This window comes from Pleurodeles waltl, chromosome 6, assembly GCF_031143425.1.
Source record: "Pleurodeles waltl isolate 20211129_DDA chromosome 6, aPleWal1.hap1.20221129, whole genome shotgun sequence".
Classification (NCBI taxonomy): domain Eukaryota; kingdom Metazoa; phylum Chordata; class Amphibia; order Caudata; family Salamandridae; genus Pleurodeles; species Pleurodeles waltl.
In genome coordinates, this window is record NC_090445.1 from 96,086,761 (window position 1) to 96,111,594 (window position 24,834).

Genomic DNA, 24,834 nt, shown 5'->3' on the forward strand with positions numbered 1-24,834 from the left:
AGGGAGAACAGTATAGAAGCCGTGGACATAATGTGTGACAATGGAGAACAATACAAGAGCCGTGAACGCAATTCATGATAAGGGAGAACAATGCAAGAGCCGTGAACACAACTCATGATAAGGGAGAACAATACAAGAGCCGTGAACACAATTAATGACAAGGGAGAACAATACAAGAGCCGTGAACGCATTTCAGGATATGGGAGAACAATACAGGAGCCTGAACTCAATTCATGTTAAGGGAGAACAGGATAGAAGCCGTGGACATAATGTGTGACAATGGAGAACAATACAAGAGCCGTGAACGCAATTCGTGATAAGGGAGAACAATGCAAGAGCCGTGAACGCAATTCATGATAAGGGAGAACAATACAGGAACCGTGAACTCAATTCATGATAAGGGAGAACAATAGAAGAGCTGTGAACCCAATTCATGATAAGGGAGAACAATACAGGAACCGTGAACTCAATTCATGATAAGGGAGAACAATACAGGAGCCGTGAACACAATTCATGATAAGGGAGAACAATACAAGAGCTGTGAACACAATTCAGGATATGGGACAACAAGACGGGAAACGAATACAGAATAAGTGCACAGAATACGTGATGAGGGAGAACAACACGGGACCAGTGAACACAACTCAGTATAAGACAGGAATACAGTTGCAGAATACAGCAGCAGTGAACCCAGTTCTGGCATATATTGAAGGAGAAGCAACTTTATGCGGGAGACAACTAAAATAAGGCCATTTCGGTCTTCAAAAAGAGGGAATCTCCCGCCCGAGTCGCGTATATATTGGGACGTATGGCACGAAATGTCGGAGCCGCAGACGGACCCGGGCCAAGGGCGGGGGCGCGGGTGAAGGGCGGTGCCAGGGGCGCCCTCTCCCCTCCCCCGCCGCTCCCTCCCGCCCTGGTTACGCGGAGCCCGGGCTTCCCTCCTCTCCCTCTCGAGGCGGGGTTTGCGTCCCGGAGGAGCGCCGTCACTGCCAGAGCAGAACAACACACACACAGCCGGCAAGGCGGCGTCAGAGAGAGACCGTCCTCGGGATCCCGGCTCAGAGAGCGAGCACCGGCAGCCTGGGACGGAGCGAGACAGCTTGCAGGGGGAAGAGACTGCCGCGCCGGCATCCACACGGAGACCGCCGCTGCACCTGCGAGGGAGAGTGCTGCAGCAGAGAGGGGCGCTGCTGCACCTGCAGCCAGAGAGTGAGACAGGACTACCGAGGCTGGTGCACGTGCAGCGATAGACCGCCTCGGCAGAGAGAGAGAGACTGCTAATCTGCAGCAAGAGAGAGAACGAGTGCTACCGTCTCGGAGGGAGAGACTGCTGGCCGTGAGAGCGGACCCGGAGCCGCCCGGCTTGGGAGTGACACGGCTCATGCCTGATGCGCTCTATACATATTAAATATTGCTCAAGACGGCGAGCAGCGCCGCTGCGGACTGTCAGGTTTCTCTTGGGCACATTCTTACTTCGGTTGCGAGCTCCAGATTCCAGCTGTGTTTTCCTCAAACACCTGCACCTGTAAGGTTTGAGGGGAACATTAATATAAGACTACCCAGGAGGACTGTCCGAGACGGAAATAATACTGTCTAGAGAGAGGAAATACGACTGTTTGGGAGGACCACCTGATACAGGACTACTGGGCTATAGGACTGAAGGTCCGACAGGACTCGCCTGCTGGACCTCTTTATGCAGGGCTGCAAGAAACAACCTAGAAGTACCAGATACATGGCCGCCCAGTAGGAGCATCCGATATCAGACCAACAAAAAAGACTGCTGACCCCCTCTGAGCCATCAGAACCGCCCGATACGAATACAAGTCAAGATATGTGAGGATCTGGGGCGAGAACATGCCATAGGACCACAAGAGAAGACCACCCGACACACAGCTGGTCAAGAAGACCACCTGAAAGTATACACAGTCATCCCACATAAGAGTGCCAGTGAGGCACCGCTAAAACTGCCCAAGAGGACCATGTGATATAAGACTTCCCAAGGACACCACCCAACACGACTGCCCAAGCGGACCACCTGATACAAGACTAGCAGAGAAGACGACTCTACACAAGATTTCCAAAGTAGATCTCTTGATAAAGGTCTATCTGAGAACACCACCCAATACACAACTCTACAAGCGGACTACTTGACACAAGACTACCCGAGATCACCACCCAACACAAGGCTCTACAAGCGCACTACTGGATATAAGACTACCCGAAAACACCACCCAAAACAAGACTGCCCAAGCAGACCACTTGATACGAGGCTATCCGAAAATATCACTCAACACAAGTCTTCCCAAGTGGCCCACTTGTTACAAGACTACCCGAGAAGACCATCCAACACAAGCCTTCCTAGGAGAATCACTTGATACAAGCCTACCAGAGAAGACCACCCAGCACAAGACTGCCCAAGCGGACCACTTGACACAACACTACAGGAGAAGACCACCCAAACCCAAGACAGCCCATGTGGCCCACTTGATACACGACTACCTGAGAAAACCACTCTACACACAACTCTACAAGCAGACTACTTGATACAAGACTACCAGAGAAGACCACCCAGCACAAGGCGCCCAGTCAGACCACTTGATACAAGCTTACCCGAGAAGACAACCCAATATTCTTCAAGCGAACCACTTGATACAAAACTACCAGAGAAGACCACCCACACAAAAGACAACCCATGTGGACCACTTGATACAAGACTACCTCAGAAGACCATTCAATATAAGAATCTACAAGTAGACTACTTGATACAAAACTACCAGAGAAGACCACCCTACACAAGGCAGCCCAATCAGACCACTTGATACAAGCTTACCCGAGAAGACCACCCAAAACAGGAGTCTACAAGTGGACCACTTGATACAAGACTACCAGAGAGCACTATCAAATACAAGACTCTACAAACTGACTACTTTATATAAGACAACCTGTGGAGACCACCCAACACAAGACAGCCCAAGCGGACCACTTGATAAAAGACTACCCAAGAAGACCAACCCACAAAAGACAGTCTAAGTGGATCACTTGATACAAGACTACCAGAGAAGACCACTCAACAGAAGACTGCCCAAGTGGATCACTTAATACAAGCCTTCCCAAAAGACCATCCAACATAAGACTGAATAAGTGGACCACTTGATACAAGAGTGCTAGAGCACACCACCCAACACAAGACTCTACAAACAGACCACTTGGTACAAGACTACTAGAGAACACCACCCAGCACAAGACTCTACAACCTGACTGCTCGATACAAGAATACCAGAAAAGCTCACCCAACACAAGACTGCCCAAGAGGACCTCTCGGTAAAAACCTACAGCGAAGACCTCCCCAAGAGGACCACCCAATATATGGCAGCCTAATACAGAAGTACCAAGTGCAGGACTTTGTGAGGCCAACCCGATCCAGGACCTACCAGGCCCTAGGGACCTACCCGCAAGATGCCCAAAGATGCAAGGTAAAGTCTTAAAGAGACAGGTGATACCAATAGGAGTGGAGGTGGGTGACCAAAAGGTGTAAGGTGCGGGGTTGCAGCAAGATTTGAGGGAATCTTAATGACTGCCAGAGGAGGGGACATCTAGACCTGCCACAGGCTTGCAGTGGAGCCATGAGGTTTTATTCAGGAGAAAGTGCGTGAAACTTGAAGTGCCAAACGATGGGCGTGTCTGTGGCGTAAGGATTGACTCAGAATGGGTTCTAGGCCTGGAGTCCTTTCTGTGGCACTGGGCCTCTGTCTAGCTGTCGATGCACGTCTGTCTGTTTGCAGATCATTCCCTGTCCAGATCTGAAACCGAAAGGGCAGGGAAGAAGGCTTGTGGCAGGGCCAGTGACTCACTTCTTGTCTTCCTGGGTAAGGCAGGTTCAGTTATGATCGTATTTTGTTGTCATGGGATGGGGGTTCTGCAGCAGCATCAAGCCTGTCCTCACGCTATGCTTGCCAACAGATCCTAATTTCTGAAGCAAAAAAAGTCTTTATTGTAGCTGTCTCCTGCTTAAAATTGCATTTGCTTCAATGCAGGTCAGTGGGGAAAATACACTTCCCCGATTTTATTTTTTGTCAAAATCTACCACATTCTACTTTTAAAATGTTGCCTTATATGTCACACTCAGAGGAGAAACAACATAGGTGGCAAGCCTAGCCTGACTGAGATGTGTGTGCCCCCAACTTATGTTCACCCCTCAACAATGGCTGTGACAAGTAAGCTGCCCCTCCACTCTCTGATTTACATGAATGTGTTCTGTATTTTGCCTGTGAAACTGTATCCCTCCAGTGCTGCTGGAACTATTTTCAGAGTCGGGGTGCAGGCGTCAAAGTTAGATCACTGAAGTCATAGAGATAGTTAAAAAAATCAAAAGTCACACAAAGAACAAGTATAAACAATGAGCCACACCCAGAGGGCAAGAGCGTGGCAAGGGTGTGGCGTGTAGCTGACAATGCATTTTTTTAGCACACTGTTGCAAATGTATTACTAAAGCATGGTGTGGCTGCGCACTGTCCTTTACAGCCAGCACAGTTTCCACTGTAACGACCACTGAATTTGCACAGACAATTTTACTGATAAAAACAGTGTAGGACACAAATGATACTGTGTGTAAATGAGGTTTCAGTGAATATTTACCATGTGCGCATCACCAAGTAAAGTGCGTTGATCGGAATCTATTACAATATTTGTTTCAATTCAGAAGTATAAAAACACTTTATTTGTGCCTTCCTAACTGCTGATATATTTTGCAATATTTGTGCAGTTCATTTATAGATATTTAAATTTTGTTGTTAAAAAAAAAATGAGATCCTATAGTTTTTATTTTCACAACAGCAAGATTGTCACACAGTTCACTTTATAAATTCCTCTCACTTTGCAGTCAGAGAATGAAAAGTCAACACCAATCTCAATGTTAAAAAAAAACATAAGCAGCGATCTCAGAAGACAGAGCCTGATATTTGATCTCTGTCTTTCAATGCACAGCAAATGTGACACGATAAAAATGAAATTTAAAGGCCTCTTTAATGCTCATTCACCTTCTGAAGGCCAGCATGGTTATTTATATTCTGGGGGTGCTGTAGCACCCCTATTTTCAGCGCCTACGATCCCAAGTAAGGCACATGTTGGTGGGATATTCAATGCATCTAAACACACAATCAAATGTGGTTGTGTCTGTTTTCGATGTCCAGCGGACCACCCCACCGAGAGACTCCCTACGCTCAGGCTTGTCTGTGCTACAGAGGCTGATGTCGGTTGCAGTTCTCTTAGGATGGATGGCTGCCTCTCTTGTTTGCTGGTAGCCAGACATTTACTGAAGCAAGCTGCACTTTAAGCAGCATTGCTGCAGGGGAGGCTCTGATTTGTGTACACTGTATACAGTGTTCATAGGTCTGCTGCAGTTTTCAGAGACAGGCTGCTGTGTTCCTAGGGTAGCTGTAGTTTTGGTGGACCACCTGTAACACGCTTGGTCGGTGCAGAGTTTGCAGACAAGCTGCATCTTTTATACACCAGCTGCCCTTTTCGTAGGGTGCTTGCAGTTTTCGTAGACCGGTAGGGTGCTCTTACACTAGTTTCAGTTTTGTTGGACCAGCTGCAATATTTTTATAGAAGCTGCAGTGTTTTTACACCTACTGCATGACTGTTAGAGGAGCTGCAGTTTTTGCACACTAGTATTAGTGTTCTCAGAGGAGCGGCAGGTTATGTACACTAGTATCAGTGTTCTAAGAGGAGCTGCAGGGTTTGGACACTAGTATCAGTGTTCTAAGAGGAGCTGCATGGTTTGGACACTAGTATCAGTGTTCTCAGAGGAACTGCAGGTTTTGTACACTAGTATCAGTGTTCTAAGAGGAGCTGCAGGGTTTGCACACTAGTGTCAGTGTTCTCAGAGGAGCTGCAGGGTTTGTACACTAGTATCAGTGTTCTAAGAGGAGCTGCAGGGTTTGGACCCTAGTATCGGTGTTCCTAGAGGAGCTGTGGGTTTTGTACACTAGTATCAGTGTTTTCAGAGGAGCTGTAGGTCTTGCACACTAGTATCAGTGTTTTTAGAGGAGCTGCGGGGTTTGTACTCTAGTATCAGTTATCTAGGAGGAGCTGCATGGTTTTGTACACTAGTATCGGTGTTCTTAGAGGAGCTGCAGGGTTTGTACACTAGTATCAGTGTTCTTAGAGGAGCTGCAGGTGTTGTATACTAGTATCAGTGTTCATAGAGGAGCTGCGGGTTTTGTACACTAGTATAAGTGTTCTCAGAGGAGCTGCAGGATTTGTTCACTATTGTCAGTGTTCTCAGAGGAGCTGCAGGGTTTTTACACTAGTATCAGTGTTCTCAGAGGAACTGCAGGGTTTGTACACTAGTATCAGTGTTCTCAGAGGAGCTGCAGGGCTTGGACACTAGTATCAGTGTTCTAAGAGGAGCTGCAGGGTTTGGACACTAGTATCGGTGTTCCTAGAGGAGCTGCGGGTTTTGTACACTAGTATCAGTGTTCTCAGAGGAGCTGCAGGTTTTGCACACTAGTATCAGTGTTCGTAGAGGAGCTGCAGGGTTTGTACACTAGTATCAGTGTTCTAAGAGGAGCTGCATGGTTGTGTACACTAGTATCAGTGTACTTAGAGGAGCTGCAGGGTTTGTACACTAGTATCAGTGTTCATAGAGGAGCTGCAGGGTTTGTACACTAGTATCAGTGTTCTCAGAGGAGCTGCAGGTTTTGCACACTAGTATCAGTGTTCGTAGAGGAGCTGCAGGGTTTGTACACTAGTATCAGTGTTCTAAGAGGAGCTGCATGGTTGTGTACACTAGTATCAGTGTACTTAGAGGAGCTGCAGGGTTTGTACACTAGTATCAGTGTTCATAGAGGAGCTGCAGGGTTTGTACACTAGTATCAGTGTTCTTAGAGGAGCTGCAGGTGTTGTATACTATTATCAGTGTTCATAGAGGAGCTGTAGGTTTTGTACACTCGTATCAGTGTTCTTAGAGCAGCTGCTGCAGGTTTTGTTCACTAGTATCCGTGTTCTCAGAGGAGTTGCAGGTGTTGTACACTAGTATCGGTGTTCTTAGAGGAGCTGCGGGTTTTGTACACTAGTATCAGTGTTCTTAGAGGAGCTGCAGGTTTTGTACACTAGTATAAGTGTTCACAGAGGAGCTGCAGGATTTTTTCACTATTGTCAGTGTTCTAGAGGAGCTGCGGGTTTAGTTCACTACTATAAGTGTTCTCATAGGAGCTGCAGGATTTGTTCTCTAGTATTAGTGTTCTTAGAGAAGCTGCAGGTTTTGTTCACTAGTATCAGGGTTCATAGAGCAGGTGCGGGTTTTGTACATTAGTATCGGTGTTCTTAGAGGAGCTGCAGGTTTTGTACACCAGTGTCAGCGTTCTCAGAGGAGATGCAGGTTTTGTTCACTAGTTTCATTGGTCTTAGAGGAGCTGCAGATTTTGTACAGTAGTATCGGTGTTCTTAGAGGAGCTGTGGGTTTTGAACACTAGTATTAGTGTTCTTAGAGAAGCTGCAGGTTTTGTTCACTATTGTCAGTGTTTTTAGAGGAGCTACAGGTTTTGTCCACTAGTATCAGTGTTCTAGAGGAGCTGCGGGTTTTGTTCACTATTATCAGTGTTCTCAGAGGAGCTGCAGGTTTTGTACACTAGTATTAGTGTTCTTAGAGCAGCTACTGCAGGTTTTGTTCACTAGTATCAATGTTCTAAGAGGAACTGCAGGGTTTGTACACTAGTATCAATGCTCATAGAGGAGCTGCAGGGTTTGTACACTAGTATCAATGCTCATAGAGGAGCTGCAGGTTTTGTACACTAGTATCTGTGTTCTCAGAAGAGCTGCAGAGTTTGTACACTAGTATCTGTGTTCTAAGAGGAGCTGCAGGTTTTGTACACTAGTATCAGTGTTCTAAGAGGAGCTGCACGGTTTGTGCACTAGTATCAGTGTTTTCAAAGGAGCTGTAGGTTTTGTACACTAGTATCAGTGTTTTCAAAGGAGCTGTAGGTTTTGTACACTAGTATCTGTGTTCTCAGAGAAGCTGCAGGGTGTGTACACTAGTATGAGTGTTCTAAGAGGAGTTGCAGGGTTTGTACACTAGTATCAGTGTTCTCAGAGGAGCTGCAGCTTTTGTTCACTAGTATCAGAGTTCTAGAGGAGCTGCTGGGTTTGTTCACTGGTATCCGTGTTCTTAGAAGAGCTGCAGGGTTTGTACTCTAGTATTAGTGTTCTCAGAGGAGCTGCAGGGTAGGTACACTAGTATCAGTGTTTTCAGATAAGCTGTAGGTTTTGTTCACTAGTATCAGTGTTCTAAGAGGAGCTGCATGGTTTTGCTCACTAGTATCAGTGTTCTCAGAGCAGCTGCAGGTTTTGTCCACTAGTATCAGTGTTCTAGAGGAGCTGTGGGTTTTGTTCACTATTATCAGTGTTCTCAGAGGAGCTGCAGGTTTTGTACACTAGTATTAGTGTTCTTAGAGCAGCTGCTGCAGGTTTTGTTCACTAGTATCAATGTTCTAAGAGGAACTGCAGGGTTTGTACATTAGTATCAATGCTCATAGAGGAGCTGCAGGTTTTGTACCCTAGTATTAATGTTCTAAGAGGAGCTGCAGGGTCTGTACACTAGTAGTATCAGTGTTCTCGGAGGAGCTGCAGGTTTTGTACACTAGTATCTGTGTTCTCAGAAGAGCTGCAGGGTTTGTACACTAGTATCTGTGTTCTAAGAGGAGCTGCAGGTTTTGTACACTAGTATCAGTGTTCTAAGAGGAGCTGCACGGTTTGTGCACTAGTATCAGTGTTTTCAAAGGAACTGTAGGTTTTGTACACTGGTATCAGTGTTCTAAGAGGAGCTGCACGGTTTGTGCACTAGTATCAGTGTTTTCAAAGGAGCTGTAGGTTTTGTACACTAGTATCTGTGTTCTCAGAGAAGCTGCAGGGTTTGTACACTAGTATGAGTGTTCTAAGAGGAGTTGCAGGGTTTGTACACTAGTATCAGTGTTCTCAGAGGAGCTGCAGCTTTTGTTCACTAGTATCAGTGTTTTCAGATGAGCTGTAGGTTTTGTTCACTAGTATCAGTGTTCTCAGAGCAGCTGCAGGTTTTGTTCACTAGTATCAGAGTTCTAGAGGAGCTGCAGGGTTTGTACACTAGTATCAGTGTTCTCAGAGGAGCAGCAGGGTAGGTACACTAGTATCAGTGTTTTCAGATGAGCTGTAGGTTTTGTTCACTAGTATCAGTGTTCTCAGAGCAGCTGCAGGTTTTGTTCACTAGTATCAGAGTTCTAGAGGAGCTGCAGGGTTTGTACACTAGTATCAGTGTTCTCAGAGGAGCAGCAGGGTAGGTACACTAGTATCAGTGTTTTCAGATGAGCTGTAGGTTTTGTTCACTAGTATCAGTGTTCTCAGAGCAGCTGCAGGTTTTGTTCACTAGTATCAGAGTTCTAGAGGAGCTGCAGGGTTTGTACACTAGTAATAGTGTTCTCAGAGCAGCTGCAGCTTTTCTACACTTGCTGCAGTGTTCCTAGACCAGTGACAGTTTTTATGCACCGGCTGCAGTGCTCTTAGAGCAGCTGCAGTGTTTCTACACCAGCTGCAGCGTTTTTGGGACCACTGCAATCACTTTTGTGAAGCCAACAGTTGCAGCTGGTTTTCAGCGCATCTGTAACTTTTTCGGAGAATCTGCTGCGTCATCGTTTGGGTCCCTGAGCTTCATGAAGGAAGCTTCAAGTATATCTGGGGTAAGTACTATCTATCCCTTATGCCAAAGGTGCCTGCTTCTGGCTGCTGGGCTCAGCCCTGGTGCGGCTTTTGGCATGGGTGAGCTGTCAGGGACTGAGGTGAGAACACAGACAGCCCCCCCCCCCCCCCCCCCGTCTCATTTAATTCGGCAGCAGCGGGGGAGACAACATTCTTTGGGCTGTGTTCACTTGCTCCTATACCCCCTCTTGAGGGGGTACTCGGTACCAGTGGCGTAACAAAGGCTCCCGCAGCCACCGCGGCGTGGTGGAGCCCCAAGCTCCAGGCGCCCCCTATGCACAGTACACTGGTCTGGGACCTCCGGAGTGAGTCCGTGGAAAAGGCCCCTCCATGTACTGTGCGGGGGCTCAAGTTTCGTTACGCCCCTGCTCGGTGCTTTTCGAGTGTAGTGTTAGGGTCACTGTAAAAGGCTGACCCGAGTGCCATGTTTAGGGCGGGAGGGGAGCCATAGGGGTGGGGTATGTTTCTGTTCACCAGAAAGATGCTCAAAGTGTTTGTGGGCGTTACATCCTCTGTTCTGGGGTGGTTACTACAGGGATGGCTCTGTTAGCTGTTGCCCAAACCTAGCTGCTTAAGGGGGATAGCTCTGCTCTCTGTGGCCCGCGCCTAGCTGTTTAATGGTGGTAGCTCTGCTGTCTGTAGGGCATGTCTAGCTGTTTGAGAGGAACAGCTCACTCGTCTGTGGGCCGAGCCTAGCTGTATGAGGGGGATAGCGCTGGCTGTCCATAGGCCGAGCCTATTTGCTTAATTGGGATAGATCTGCTGTCTATGGACCCATCCTGGCTGCTTATTGGGGATAGCTCTGCTGTCGTCCATGGACCGATCATGGCTGCTTATTGGGGATAGCTCTGCTGTTCATGGACCGATCCTGGCTGCTTATTGGGGATAGGTCTGCTGTCCATGAGCCGAGGCTAGCTTCCTCGTGGGGATAGCTCTGTTGTCCATGAGCCGAGGCTAGCTGCTTCATGGGGATAGCTCTGCTGTCCATGAGCCGAGGCTAGCAGCTTCATGGGGATAGCTCTGCTGTCCATGAGCCGAGGCTAGCTGCCTCATGGGGATAGCTCTGTTGTCTGTGGTCCGTTTAAGGATGTCGTTCTGCTGTGTATGGCAGCTCCTGTGCGAGGGAAGCCTGAGACGGTAAGAGCTGATGAAAGGAGTAAGTCGTCTCCCGTGCGCATCTGGGGACGAGCCTGCCTCTCTGCGAAAGTATACACCGGTGCTGTGTACGGTCGCTTGCTGCAGGTGGGGGCGCCCCTGAGGAGGGACGAGAGAGTCCCTGCTCGGGGAGGCAGAGCCTGCGGGGGGAGGGGTGGGGATTCCCTACTTGTTTACTGCCTTTCACCTTGAGATGGATTTGCTCAGCTAGTTATTTTAAACGCTGGTGCTCTGCCCTCTGCCGGCGGCAAAGAGAACGGCACTGTTCCGACGTTCCGAGTATTTTGCATGGGGGCTTCTAGCGCAGGGCGATCACCTTTCATCCGTAAAAGTTATTCTTGTTCCAAATGCTGGCGTAATGGCATCTCCAAATCCCTTTGCATCACGCAGCTCCTAACCCTGGTTAATGTGTGCAGAAGGGGCTTAATGGCGGGGAACAGCGCAAACATCCCTAGGATTCCATGCAATATTAACTAAAGTACTGAACTGAAGTGAGCTGGTTTTCCCTGGAATGCTAGCACTAGTTGGATTCAGATGCAAATAACGGGTAAACAGAATATCGTGTGTTATATGGAATAAAGTACCCACTGATGTACATAGAAAGGATATTCAAAGTCAGGAGGAGTTCCATCACTATAGAGAAGGCAGACGAAGGCCGAGTTCCTATATAATGTGGTGTATCCTTTTAATCAGGACCAATGAAATTATGTAATTTTGCTACCATGGTGTTCTCTGTATAATTATGGAATTACAGCATTTGCCACATCATCCATTTCTGCATAATCTGCAAACTTTAACATAAAAAATTGTTTCTAGTTTGAACAAATCAAAAATTATTTAAACGTAGTGCACAACTAAACATGTCGAAAAGCAGATATTTGTTGCTAAAAGATGATAAAATCAATACAAGTCAGATTTAAAAAAAAAACACTGTAGCTCAGAAGTGTAGAAACACGCAGAGAGATTCTGTATTTCCTAAAGTGTGGAAAACACAAAGACGTTGGCATAAATAGGAGCCGGAGTTAGGGGAAAGGCAGGTCACAGAGCATAATTAAATAGAAAAATGAAACATGGCTCTGCCTCCTTCTGCTCTGTTTTTCTAGCTGAACAATTGTAAACAGAAATGAGATATTGATGGCAACGTGTCAGGTGCAGGGCCCCGCACAGATTATAAAAATGTGGGTAAAAGCATCGGACACAGGGCCCTGCACAGATTATAAAGATGTGAAAAGCGTCAGACACAGGGTCCTGCACAGATTGCAAAACTGTGGGTAAAAGTGTCAGACACAGGGCCCTGCACAGATTATAACGATGTGGGTAAAAGCAGTGTTTAATTTGAGCCGGTGGTTTCCGGTGCGGGGCACCAGTACTTATTTTTGAGGGCCAGCACTTAGTTTTCTACATCAGGCATGTACTGCGAGCAAAAGACACATATGGGAAAGGCGGATGAAGAGAAAAACGAAAAAGTGTCACAAAGGGAGAAAGCAGAAAGCTGCAAGAGTGATCTGACAGAGCAGGGAGTGGCTGTAAATGGATTAAAGGGGCCGAAATGGCTTCAGGATTACACTGCCTCAGCATTCAGTGCCCGCACATTAAAATGCAGCAGCCGCTTGATTCAAAGGAGAGCTTTGGGCACCGGCACAAAGTTAGCACTGGGTAAAAGCATCGAACACAGGGCCCTGCACATAATACAAAACCGGTGTTTAAAGAGCCAGAGGCAGGGCCCCGCACAGATTATAAAACTGTGATTAAAAACACCATACACAGGGCCCTGAGCAGATTGTAGAGCTGTAGTTAAAAATACCAGACACAAGGTCGTGCACAGATTATACAGCAGACTGCACAGATTAAATAAACTGTGGGTAAAAGTTCCAGACACAGGGCAGCTGTGGAAATAACTCATTAAACCTTGTGCTTATAATTCTGATGCTCTTCTGCAACCGCCACGCGCAGCTTCAGAACCGAGGGGGCAGGAGGGTGACGCGGCCCTGCAGCCCCTGCAGCACGGGGGGTGGGGGCTCCTATTCCGTCTAAAAATCTATTGATATCTGTGAGGCATGAATTCTCGGGATCGCTCGTTACATTTTGCAGGGCGGAGGGGGCGGTTTGACCTCGTTTTCCGTTACGCCTCTGCAGGTGGGGGGCGCTCGTCCAGCCTTCTCATAAAATGAAGATCGTGGTGGACACCTCGGTGAGAAGTCGCGATAGCTGGATCGCGAGAGGCCAGTTCATGGCAGGGTGCAAGAAAACAGATCGGTCTAGATACAAAGTGCCCAGACTTCCACTAGGCAGGTTGAGTTGCAGGCACTGCTTAATTTGAGCCGGTGACTTTTTTTGAGGGCTGGCGCTTATTTTTCTGCCTCAAGCACTTACTGTGAGCAAAAGACACACATGGGAAAGTCCGATGAAGAAAAAAACGAAAAAGCGTGAGAAAGCAGAAAGATGTAAAATTGAGCTGAAGGGTCAGGGGGTGCCTGTAAATGCATTAAAGAGGCCTCAGATGGTTTCAGGATTACGCTGCCTCATTATTCCGTTCTTGCAGACTTAATTGCAGCAGGTGCGTGTTTCAGAGAAGGGGTTTGGACACCTGCACGTTTTTATTCACAAATTAAGCACTGGTTGCAGACCTGCTTCAAGATCACTGTCCATACTAGAAGCTTGGACATAAGATGTGCCTGGCTTCCTGGGCGGGTGGGGACGGGGGTCCGATTTACAGCTCCAAAGGTTCATAATATAAGATCATATTAGGTAGGTTACATGTATTTTTTTACGTCGCTCCCGCCCCAGCTCTCAGAATGTTAGCACCCTTGGGACCAGGCCTGGCCCTTGTTAATGTCGAAGGGAAACGCACACCGTGCACAAACGAGCGGAAAAAATACCTCTGTGAAGACGGTTTCCAGGAACTGGGCCGATGCCGCTGGGACCAGCGGGAGGTCCAGGCTAGAACATGTACCGAGCCCGCAGAGTTTAGCACAGTCTGCCTACGTCATTTGCTAGCGCTGAAGCGGAATCAGTAAGGTGTAGGGGGGGGAGCAGGTTTTGATAACCAAAAATCTGGGCATTCCGCAAACACAGAAGTAGGACAACTTCGCCAGCACCAAGGGGCACAGAGTGACTTAACTGCCAGCGCCCACCAGCACAGAAGTCACGAGACCCTAAGGCCAATTAAATGGAACTTTCACAAACAGTATCATCAGTGCTTAATTTGATCCGGTGGTTGGCGGTGGGGCGCACCATCACTCATTTTGGAGGACTGGCACTTATTTTTCCTGATAGTACATTTCTGAGAGCAAGAGAGACAAGCATTTGCAATGCAACGGGTCTCGCGTTTGCTCATGTTCGAGCTGATAGCGTTGTAAACTCCTAACCCGACTTTTCACCTATCTGCAAAAGTGCATTTATGTACGTAAGCCGAAAAAGTGCATTTAAATATGTAAAACGCTCGACTTCTGCCAAGCGAAATCGCGCTAGTAAATTAGAGAAAAAGTAGTCCACGAGCCGGACAGAAAACAGCGAGCCTCGCATTTTTCTGTACTTGGTCAATGCGCTCGAGGAGGGCTAGCCACCGGAAAAGGCATGACGTATGCATGCCTTCGACTAATGAAAGCAAGCAGATTTTAATAGGCAAGCCCACTAACCAATGGAAAACACTAACGTGACGTCGACAGGGCTCCGAGCCCTTTTCTAAACCCTAAAGCGTCTCGCTGCGATGCGCATGCGCGAGTGCATGCAACGCAGGCTCGACCCTAAAAAACACATAAAGGAGAAATGAGGAGGAAGAGAAAGACAGAAAAACCATCACAAAGGCAGTAAGCAGGAATCTGAAAGAGTTTGATAAAGGGGAATTGAGTGTGTGGTAGTTGATTTAGGAAGTACAAGGCGGATTGCTGTTCGGCACGCAGACATTTATTAATGCCGACCACGGGTTGTGAACAGAGCTATGGGCACCGACACAAATTCTTTCACAGATGAAGCACTGAAGGCTTCTTGCTAACACCTGCTAATTCTGCACGAACACATAAAAACTCGCCAGGTTAAGTCAATCCTTTGTGAAAACCAAGGCATGTGCTAAGTTTATTGAAATTTGCTGGGACAGATGTTGAAAAACTGGGACTGTCCTGGCAAATCAGGGACCTTTGTCACCTCGTCAGGTCACGTGCTTCTGAAAAATGGGTAGTGTAAGGACAGTGTCAGTAATATCTACTACTTTAAGTGCGATGAAAAGATCTGGGGTCTCTAATTGGCAATGGCCAAAGAAGCATAGATAGGACTCTTTCCAAGAGACAGTGCCTATGTAATAACAGTGTGACTTAACACATGACCTAAAATGCTGTGTGTCACAGAGTGTGCCACCTAACTGGAATTTGGGTGCATCTCTGTGAGTTTTCTGTTTTTGCATCCAGACATATCATACAACAATAAACGTGCACCTAACTCATTACTACTTTCTGACATCCCCCATCTGAATATCTCTCAAGTCATCTCCTTCCTTTTTATCACTGTGTTTTCACTCTGCCCTCCATGTACTTCTTTGGGTCACCTCACCTTTACCACACCTTCTCTGTCTCTCTCCCAGATACACGCCTGCTCACTCCTCTACTGCAAACACATTGGATTTGTTTACTTTGGCACTGTCAAGAAAAGTATGTACCTCTTTTGCACACTGTAGGAAGACGGCCCTTTATGTGGTATGCTAATACGGTGCAAAGGGTCCAGGGGTTCTCCAGTTAGTGGACAGGGCTTGCTATGCAATCCCCAAGTGCTCTATTTAGGGGTCGTGTGGTCGAGCGGCCTTAGGATTAACACAGAGGAGAGCAAAACACCTAGAAATACACCCAGTAGTCCAAAAATGAGACACACGCCTCAAAGATCTGTACCAATTTGTAAACATAGCAGACATATTTATATATGTTTAGGCATCAGAGAAAAATTGTTCAGGTAAGTATGTGTTTAAATAGGAATTCTTTTCACTTTAGTGGACACTGCTATTTCTGAGTTCTGCAATGTTATCCTATATAATCAGCATCGGCTGCCCAAAGCGTTCCTATGGAGACCAGTCACTGTGAAAAAAGGCTGCAGGCTAGGGCGGGGCATCCTGTTTGGATGAGCTACAGAGTGGGCTCAGGTCTTGTGATGCTTGGGGGCTTAGGGACACCAGTGGTCCTCTTCTCTTTGGTCCAGGGCATCCGGATGCAGAGTGTTCTTGGACCGTCGGGTATCCGTCTCCAGTGGTAAATGCGGTAAAGAGGGGCCCACAAAACAAGCTGCAGGCGTGGACTGGAGGATCAGTCCGGGTGAACCAACAAGTGAGTTCAAGTCTCACAAGTCTGGGGGATATGGGAAAACCAGTGGTCCTCTTCTTCTCGGTCTGGGGCGTCCGGGTACAGCGATGCAATGGACTGTCGGGGTAACCATCACCGGAGGCGGTCACGGTTGAGGGGGGGACTGCACAAAGAGGCTGCAGGCATCGGTGTGAAGGTTGCAGTGGGGAAACCCATGATGGACTATGCTTCTGGTGATGCTGGAGATCAGGTTGGCACCATTGGCCCACTTCAACACAGGCTGGGAGGCTGGGTGCAGATATGCTGACCAGTGGCAGTTTTGGCAGTCCGGAGTCCTCTTCAGTGGTTCTTTGGTGCCTGCAAGGATGCAGGGGAGCAGCTCCGCTACTCCAGAGGAGTTCCTTGTGCTGGCTTGAAGGCTGGCAGTCTTCCCTAGCTTTTGGAAGTTTTAGCAGCTGGAGACCAAGGCATTTCGCTCGCAAGTGTCAAAGTCCACAGGCTGGCTAGCAGGGTTGGCGCCGAGTTCATCACGGCTCTCCAGTTTTTGCCTTCTGCGTCTCTGGAGTGTCCTTCTTGAGGTCAGCAGGGATCTGTTTCTCTGGTGCCAGAGGCTCCTGTAAATATAGAATTTAGGGGCTTTAGGGGTGTGTAGGGTTGTAGTCAATGGGCTACTGATCCTTGGGGTCACTACACCCCGTATAGGACCACTTTCTTTGGGAAGTGGGCATAACCCTGCCCCAGAATCCCTAAGTATGCCATCACCACTACTCCTGAAAAATTGTGTCCATCTTGCAGTAGCCCACCTTAGGGGTAGTGCTAGCCTGGGGGTGGCATACCTACCTCACTAGCTAATTTCCTTGCCTGTCGAGGTGCCAAATGGGCTCTGGACAGGGGAGGTGGCTTCCTCTCCTGTGAGGGGAGCCAGATTCGCATTTCAAAGGTGGCAGCCCTTTGAGGCTTGCCACTTTAAGAAGGCTTATCAGCAGGTCATCCTGTGGGAGGGGGTGTTACACCCTCTTCCCAGACAGGCTTTTGTTATGGATCCCCTAGGGGTCTAGAATGGTGTTCCGGGTGGTAGGCTGATAGGAACCAGTCTGTGAGCACTCCAGAGGCTGGTAGGTTTTCATGGGGCACCCCTAAGGTGCCCTCTGGGTACATGTATGGGTAAATCTAACACTGGCATCAGTGTGGGTTCGCCAATACAAATAGTTTGATACCAAATATCCCTATCTTCAGTGGAACCAACATGTAACTGGGGGACTCATATTGACCAGTGTCCAGCATATGCATTTAAAATGGCTTCCCTGGTCACTTACTATGTATGAGAATCAACAAAAACATAGCAGGGACAACTCTGCCCATGCAGATATGCCCTCACATGTAATATAACACACTCTGCCCTAGGGCTGTAAGGCCTGCTAGAGAGGTAACTTACATAGATTGCATGCACTGTTAGGGGACATGGCACACAGGCTTTGTGCCACGTTATGTTTTCACTTTGTTCTGCACCAAGACAAGAGGCCTGCAATGACAGCCTGTCATGTGTTTGGTGAGGGGTCCCTTAGGGTGGCACAATTTGTGCTGCAGCCCTTAGGGACCTCCTTTAGTACCCCAGGCTCTAGGTACCAGGGGTACCATTTACTAGGGACATACAGAGGGTGCTAAAGATTTTGCCAACTGAGGTAACAACTGTGCAGTTTGTGGGAAAGAGCTCTGGCACTGGGGATCTAGTTGGCAGGAACCCAGTGCACTTTAATTCGGACTCACATCATGTACCAGGCAAAAAGTGGGGGGAGCCATGTCAAAAAGGGGCTTTTTCCTACACACACATAAAATGGTAATTACAATTGGCACATATGTGTCCACTGCTCTGTGCGCTCTACAGAAAGACCAATGATTGGATTAATATGTTGCCTGAACACCCTTGTGACCCACTGACAAGAACTGTGAGAAACTTGCACGGCTGTCAGCCTCAAATTCTATGCTTTCAATCGTGCCCCATCATAAGCACCCATCGACAACCAGATAGTGACAACTAGAGCGACTCAGTTCACGGTATGCATTGCACTAAAGTCCCATGTTGCATGAAAAAACTGAAGACTACCCCTGAAAAAAAAAAAAACTTTTAGGGAATGCAAGATGAAGTAAACAGGATTGCATACATTTTTAACTACTGCCTGGTTTGGGACTTGGTCATATCAAGTTCTGAAAGGAAGAGAGAGGAGTGGGGCAGACTCTTGATATTTCAGTTGCGCCTGCCTCCCGAAAAGCTGAGAGGGCTGGAGCAGAGCCATTCGCATGTCAGGTGAACCAGGCCCTGTCAGGGCGAGGGGCTAGGGCAGGGCCGGACACATGGTAAGTGTCCCGGCTTATGAAACAGCTCGAAGGTTAGATTAGACAGTGTTGGACAGTCCTCCACCTAGTAAGCAGCACACAGACTGTCCTGAATCCACAAACCAGAGATTTCTTGAAAAGCACTATCTGGAGAGAAGGACTCTAGGCTGCAGAAACAACCCGATGAATATAATGCCTCCCGGAGAATCCACATTGGCAAAGAAGAAATGGCTCAAGTGCTTCCAACAAATCTTGGCTTCAGAACAGCTTACTAAAATGAATTTGTACCTTGGGATGCGCTAACATGAGCTCAGACAGGCCCTTCGGTGCTACACATAACATTCAATAATAAATGCCTATTGTAAACCCAGCTCACAAGTAAATATATGATCCACAAAACCCAAGGTGCTATAAGATATCCCAGTGGCAGATTTTAGCTATAAAAGACTTATTTAACATGTTAAGTTATGTCGATTTATTGTCTATGCTAATCACCTGTGATGGTGTCTAGGCACTTGAGCAGTAGTAAAGGTGAGAGATCCACGCAAGGTTTTCGAATAGCCAGGTCTTCAGTTTCTTGCAGAACTCAAGAAGTGAGGAGGAGGGTCTAATGTGCTGTTTGTTCTATGTTTTGGGTTCAATATAGGTGAACGCCCGCCCTCTTGCTGTGCTTTTGTGAATGTGAGGGGTGTGTGTGGTCGGGAGTGAGGCTCAGCATAGGTGTCTGGTTGGCTGATGGAAGTGTGTGCGGCTGTTGAGTTATACCATACTGATCCAGTGTTGTGTTGTGCAAGGCTATATATGTGTGTGTGTGAGAACTTTGAACTGGCTTCATTTGTGAATGGGGAGCTAGAGGAACTCTCTGAGGTGAAGTGAGATATGGGTGCAGCATATGAGGTTGAGGATGAGCCTTGCATCGGCGTTCTGGATGGTCTGGAATCTGTGTTTGAACTGCTTTGAGATTTCAGCATAGAGTGCATTGCCATAGCAGAGTCTGCTTGTGATGAGTGCCGTGTGATGGTTCATCTGGTGTTCTGTGGCAGCCATTTGGAGATCTTTCGGAGCATGCGTAGGATGTGGAAGCAGGCAGTGCTCACAGCATTGCCTTGTGCCATCATGTTGATCTTGTTGTCCATGGTGATTCCCAGGTGTCTGGTGTGGTTGCTTGGTGTTGGTTCTAGCTCGGTTAGTCCCAAGGGCTAGCTGACGTCCCATAGCACAAAATTTCAAGGCATGTAACATTTTAACTTGAGGGTCTGCTACAGAGCCCAGGAATAATGTTGTTCTCAAAAGCGGTCAAAAGCGCCCACATTGCAGCAGCCCGCTGGGAAGTCTCTTCTGTTTAATGCTCACAGTTCTGCCCTATTGGGTAATTTCAGTAATGGTGTAGATAAGCTAAACAACAATGGAATACAGAAATCATTTCTTCGGTTAAAAGTATTGACTCAAGAATTTCCATTCCTACACCACTGTGCGTGTTGGCTTGGATTGTTCCACTCCCAGTGTTAGCCGTCGTTAGCACATATTGTCCCCTGTTGGTTGTCATTAGCTCACAGTGTCCCATGCCATGTGTTTGCTGTCCCTGGCCGGGATGGTTCCAGATGTGACTGCTTACCCCAACTACCCCATGTCGTGTGTGTGATACTTCTTCTTGAGATTCTTCTATCTCCTGTGTTAGTTTCCTCTGGCTGTAATTTTTTGGTGCCCTGTGTTTGCTGTCTTTGGCTGGGATTGTTCGGTGCCCTCTCTTTGCTACCCCTGGAAGGGATTGTTCAGCGCCCCGTGTTGTCGTCCTTGGCTGGGATTGTTCAGTGCTCTGTGTTTGTTACCCTTGGCCGAGATTGTTCAGTGCCCTGTGTTTGTTGCCCCTGGCTGTGATTGGTCAGGGCCCTGTGTTCGTTACCCTTGGCTGGGATTGTTTGGTGCCCTGTGTTTGTCACCCTTGGCTGGGATTGTTTGGTGCCCTGTGTTTGTCACCCCTAGCTGGGATTGTTCAATGCCCGGTGTTCGTTACCCCTGGCTGGGATTGTTTGGTGCCCTGTGTTTGATGTCCCTGGCTGGGATTGTTCAGTGCCCGGTGCTTGTCGCCCTTGGTTGGGATTGTTCGGTGCCCCGTGTTTGTCGCCCTTGGCTGGAATTGTTCGATGCCCTGTGTTTGATGTCCCTGGCTGTGATTGTTCAGTGCCCTGTGTTTGTCACCACTGGCTGGGATTGTTCAGTGCCCTGTGTTTGTCACCCCTGGGTGGGATGGTTCAGTGCCCTGTGTTTGTTACCTTTGGCTGGGATTGGTCAGTGGCCGGTATTTGTTACCCCTGGCTGGGATTGTTCGGTACCCTGTGTTTGTTACCCCTAGCTGTGATTGTTCAGTGCCCTGTGTTTGATGTCCCTGGCTGGGATTGTTCGGTGACCGGTGTTTGTCGTCTCTGGTTCGGATTGTTCGGTGCCCTGTGTTTGTTACCCCTGGCAGGGATTGTTCAGTGCCCTGTGTTTGTCGTCTCTGGCTGGGATTGTTCAGTGCACTGTCTTTGTTACCCGTGGATGGGATTGTTCAGTGCCCTGTGTCTGTTGCTCTTGTTTGGGATTGTTCAATGTCCTGTGTTTGAGATTGTTCAATGCCCTGTTGTGCCTGGATATGATTTTTCGGTGGCCTGTGCTTGTCGCCCCTGGCTGGGATTGTTCAGTGCCCTGTGTTTGTCGCCCCTGGCTGGGATTGTTCAGTGCCCTGTGTTTGTCGCCCCTGGCAGGGATTGTTCAGTGCCCTGTGTTTGTCGCCCCTGGCTGGGATTGTTCAGTGCCCTGTGTTTGTTGCCCCTGGCTAGGATTGTTCAGTGTCCTGTGTTTGTCGTCTCTGGCTGGGATTGTTCAGTGCACTGTCTTTGTTACCCGTGGATGGGATTGTTCAGTGCCTTGTGTTTGTTGCACATGGCTGGGATTCTTCGGTGCCCTGTGTTCTTTACACCAGGCTGGGATTGTTCAGTGCGTTGTGTTTGTCGTCCTTGGCTGGGATTTTTCGGTGACCTGTGTTTGTTACCCCTGGCTGGGAATGTTCAGTGCCCTGTGTTTGTCGCCCCTGGCTGGGAATGTTCAGTGCCCTGTGTTTGTCGTCTCTGGCTGTGACTGTTCAGTGCCCTGTGTTTGTTGCCCTTGGTTGGGATTGTTCAATGTCCTGTGTTTGAGATTGTTCAATGCCCTGTTGTGCCTGGATATTATTTTTCGGTGCCCTGTGCTTGTCGCCCCTGGCTGGGATTGTTCGGTGCCCAGTGTTTGTCGCCCCTGGCTGGGATTGTTCAGTGCCCTGTGTTTGTCGCCCCTGGCTGGGATTGTTCAGCGCCCTGTGTTTGTCGCCCCTGGCTAGGATTGTTCAGCGCCCTGTGTTTGTCGCCCCTGGCTGGGATTGTTCAGCGCCCTGTGTTTGTCGCCCCTGGCTGGGATTGTTCAGCGCCCTGTGTTTGTCGCCCCTGGCTGGGATTGTTCAGCGCCCTGTGTTTGTCGCCCCTGGCTGGGATTGTTCAGCGCCCTGTGTTTGTCGCCCCTGGCTGGGATTGTTCAGCGCCCTGTGTTTGTCGCCCCTGGCTGGGATTGTTCAGTGCCCTGTGTTTGTCGCCCCTGGCAGGGAATGTTCAGTGCCCTGTGTTTGTCGTCTCTGGCTGTGACTGTTCAGTGCCCTGTGTTTGTTGCCCTTGGTTGGGATTGTTCAATGTCCTGTGTTTGTCGCCACTGGCTGGGATTGTTCAGCGCCCTGTGTTTGTCGCCCCTGGCTGGGATTGTTCAGTGCCCTGTGTTTGTCGCCACTGGCTGGGATTGTTCAGCGCCCTGTGTTTGTCGCCCCTGGCTGGGAATGTTCAGTGCCCTGTGTTTGTTGCCCTTGGTTGGGATTGTTCAATGTCCTGTGTTTGAGATTGTTCAATGCCCTGTTGTGCCTGGATATGATTTTTCGGTGGCCTGTGCTTGTCGCCCCTGGCTGGGATTGTTCAGTGCCCTGTGTTTGTCGCCCCTGGCTGGGATTGTTCAGTGCCCTTTGTCTGTTGTCATTGGCTAGGATTGTTCATTGCCCTGTGTTTATCGCCCCTGGCTGGAATTGTTCAGTGCCCTGTGTTTGTCGCCCCTGGCTAGGATTGTTCAGTGCCCTGTGTTTGTCGCCCCTGGCTGGGATTGTTCAGTGCCCTGTGTTTGTCGCCCCTGGCTGGGATTGTTCAGTGCCCTTTGTCTGTTGTCATTGGCTCAGATTTTTCCATGGCATGCATTTCCTGCCTGCGCCTCAGATTGTTTCCTGCTGTCACCAGCTCGCCCTGTGCCACCCTTCCAAGTACACGATGCCCAGTGCCCAGTGAGGCCGGGGTGGGGGGCGTGTGTTCTGACAGGAGGGAGCCGCACCGCTCCCACATAGAAACCTTATCTTGCTATGACTGCCAAGGAAAAGCATCCTGGGCACCGGGACGTTTCCTCTTGGCCCTGACCCTGCCACCCAGTCTCAGGAGCCCGCTATATTGATTGCCGCCCAGACTGGCACAGGGTGTCTGCTACCAGTTCAGAGAAACCTCCACCTCCGTGTCCCTCCCGCTCACGGTGGCATCACTGTGTAATATAAGACTATTCACCAGCAGGTTCCAGGGGCGCCTCCCCGTGTAGTTTCATCACCCAGTCCCTCCCAGCAGTAATACAAATAACCTGTGTGTCTCTAACTTTGCCCACTGGCCATTGGAAGTGTACAGCCCACAGTCTGCACAACCGCAGCTGGACAGACAGATACCTCAATGGACCTGCTCACGGAAGTCGCTCCATTCAGCGTTAGTTTAAAAATGAAATGTTTGTGTATTGGGTGTAGCAAGAAACGGCCTGTTCCATTACCATCAAACCTCCCATCCCAGTTCTGGGACACAATAGGCACTGCATAGACATGGTCTTGAATAAGCAGTAATCTGTCACTCCTAAGCAGTGACAGAGGTTCTGCAAGTCCTTAGTAGCCACAGTGGCAGAATATAAGTGTTTTGCACTTAAATGCACAGATGCCCATGCAGCCGTCTTGCAGATCTTAAGCATGGGTGTGTTTTAAAAGAAGGTAAAGAGCATTGCCTTTACCCTGAGTGGAGGGCGATGGCTACGAGGCGGGGTGGGGCAGCATCATGGATGGCGGGGGTGAGCTCAGGCAGCATGTGGATTGGCTGAGATGGTTTTATTGTGAGGGATTGCATGAACTTGTAGTGGGTAAGATAGAATCGTGGATGGCAGGGGTGAGCTTAGGCAGGCTCAGAGAAAGATGGGTGCCAAGCAGGCTGCCGGGCGGCTGAGATGGTCTTATTGTGAGGGATTGGCATGAATTCGTGGTGGGCTCAGGAGATCTTAAGGTTTTGAATGGCCCTGGGCAAGACATATTTTGGGATCCCCCTAGTTGGAGCATCTGTGAATGTATTACACTTTTCAGCTCATTCCAATCGTAGTGATACTAATCAATATTGAATTATGTGGTGAACCTTCAGACACTGGCGGTGGAGAGGATCAGCCAAAACAGTGCTTAATTTGTAAATAAAGAGGTGCCGGTGCTCAAAGCCCTTCTCTTAAACACGAGGCTGCTGTAATTAAATCTGCCAGCACTGAATACTGAGGCAGCGTAATCCTGAAGCCATCTCGGGCCTCTTCAATCCATTTACGGCCACCCCTGCCCCTTCAGCTCATGCTGCAACTTTCTACTTTCTCCCTTTATGACGCTTTTTAGTTTTTCCTTCTTCCGTCTTTCCCATATGTGTCTTTTGCTCGCAGCAAATGCTTGAGGCAGAAGAATAAGCTCCGGCCCTCACAAATAAGTGCCGGTGCTCAGCACCGGAAACAACAAGCACAAATTAAGCAATGAGCCAAAAGCTCAAACTGTCTGGTGCCCACCACCCCAATAGTACGAAAAGAAATCGTGAACAACTACTGATAAATCAATTTCATTTTTTGAGTTTCGATCTAGATTTGTTTTACTTGTAAAATTTTATATGGAATTCCATGGGTTGCCCCGTGCAGGAAAAACACACTAAGGGTGACATGTGATAGAGCGGTCCGTAGTAATAATTTACCTGTGTTCGGACGCTCTTTAGGCCGATGAATCTTTTGACTAAGTGGGAACTCTCTGTACTCTTAATCAATCAATTTCATTAAAATCAATAACGAACATAAGCAATACCTTGATCAACATAACACTTGACAATTAATCCAGAATACATTTCGGCGAACCCTGACCTTTCAGTCAGGAATAACCACACCAGTTTATTCAAAGTTAGTGAATTTATTTCCCTATATTAACAAAGCTAGCACAATATAAATGTGTCTCAACACCAAATGATAAACGTAAATG

The 24,834-nt window shown here is 48.3% G+C and overlaps 1 protein-coding gene across 1 annotated transcript in view; it reads left to right on the top strand.

The window, feature by feature from the left end:
• The first annotated feature begins 631 nt into the window (after nucleotides 1–631).
• Nucleotides 632–24,834, top strand: part of LRRC3C (leucine rich repeat containing 3C) — a 72,947-nt gene continuing 48,744 nt past the window's right edge. Inside the window, exon 1 of the mRNA XM_069237425.1 lies at nucleotides 632–3,476. The gene's annotated coding sequence lies outside the window, so the exon portion shown is untranslated. The remainder of the gene's footprint in view (nucleotides 3,477–24,834) is intronic.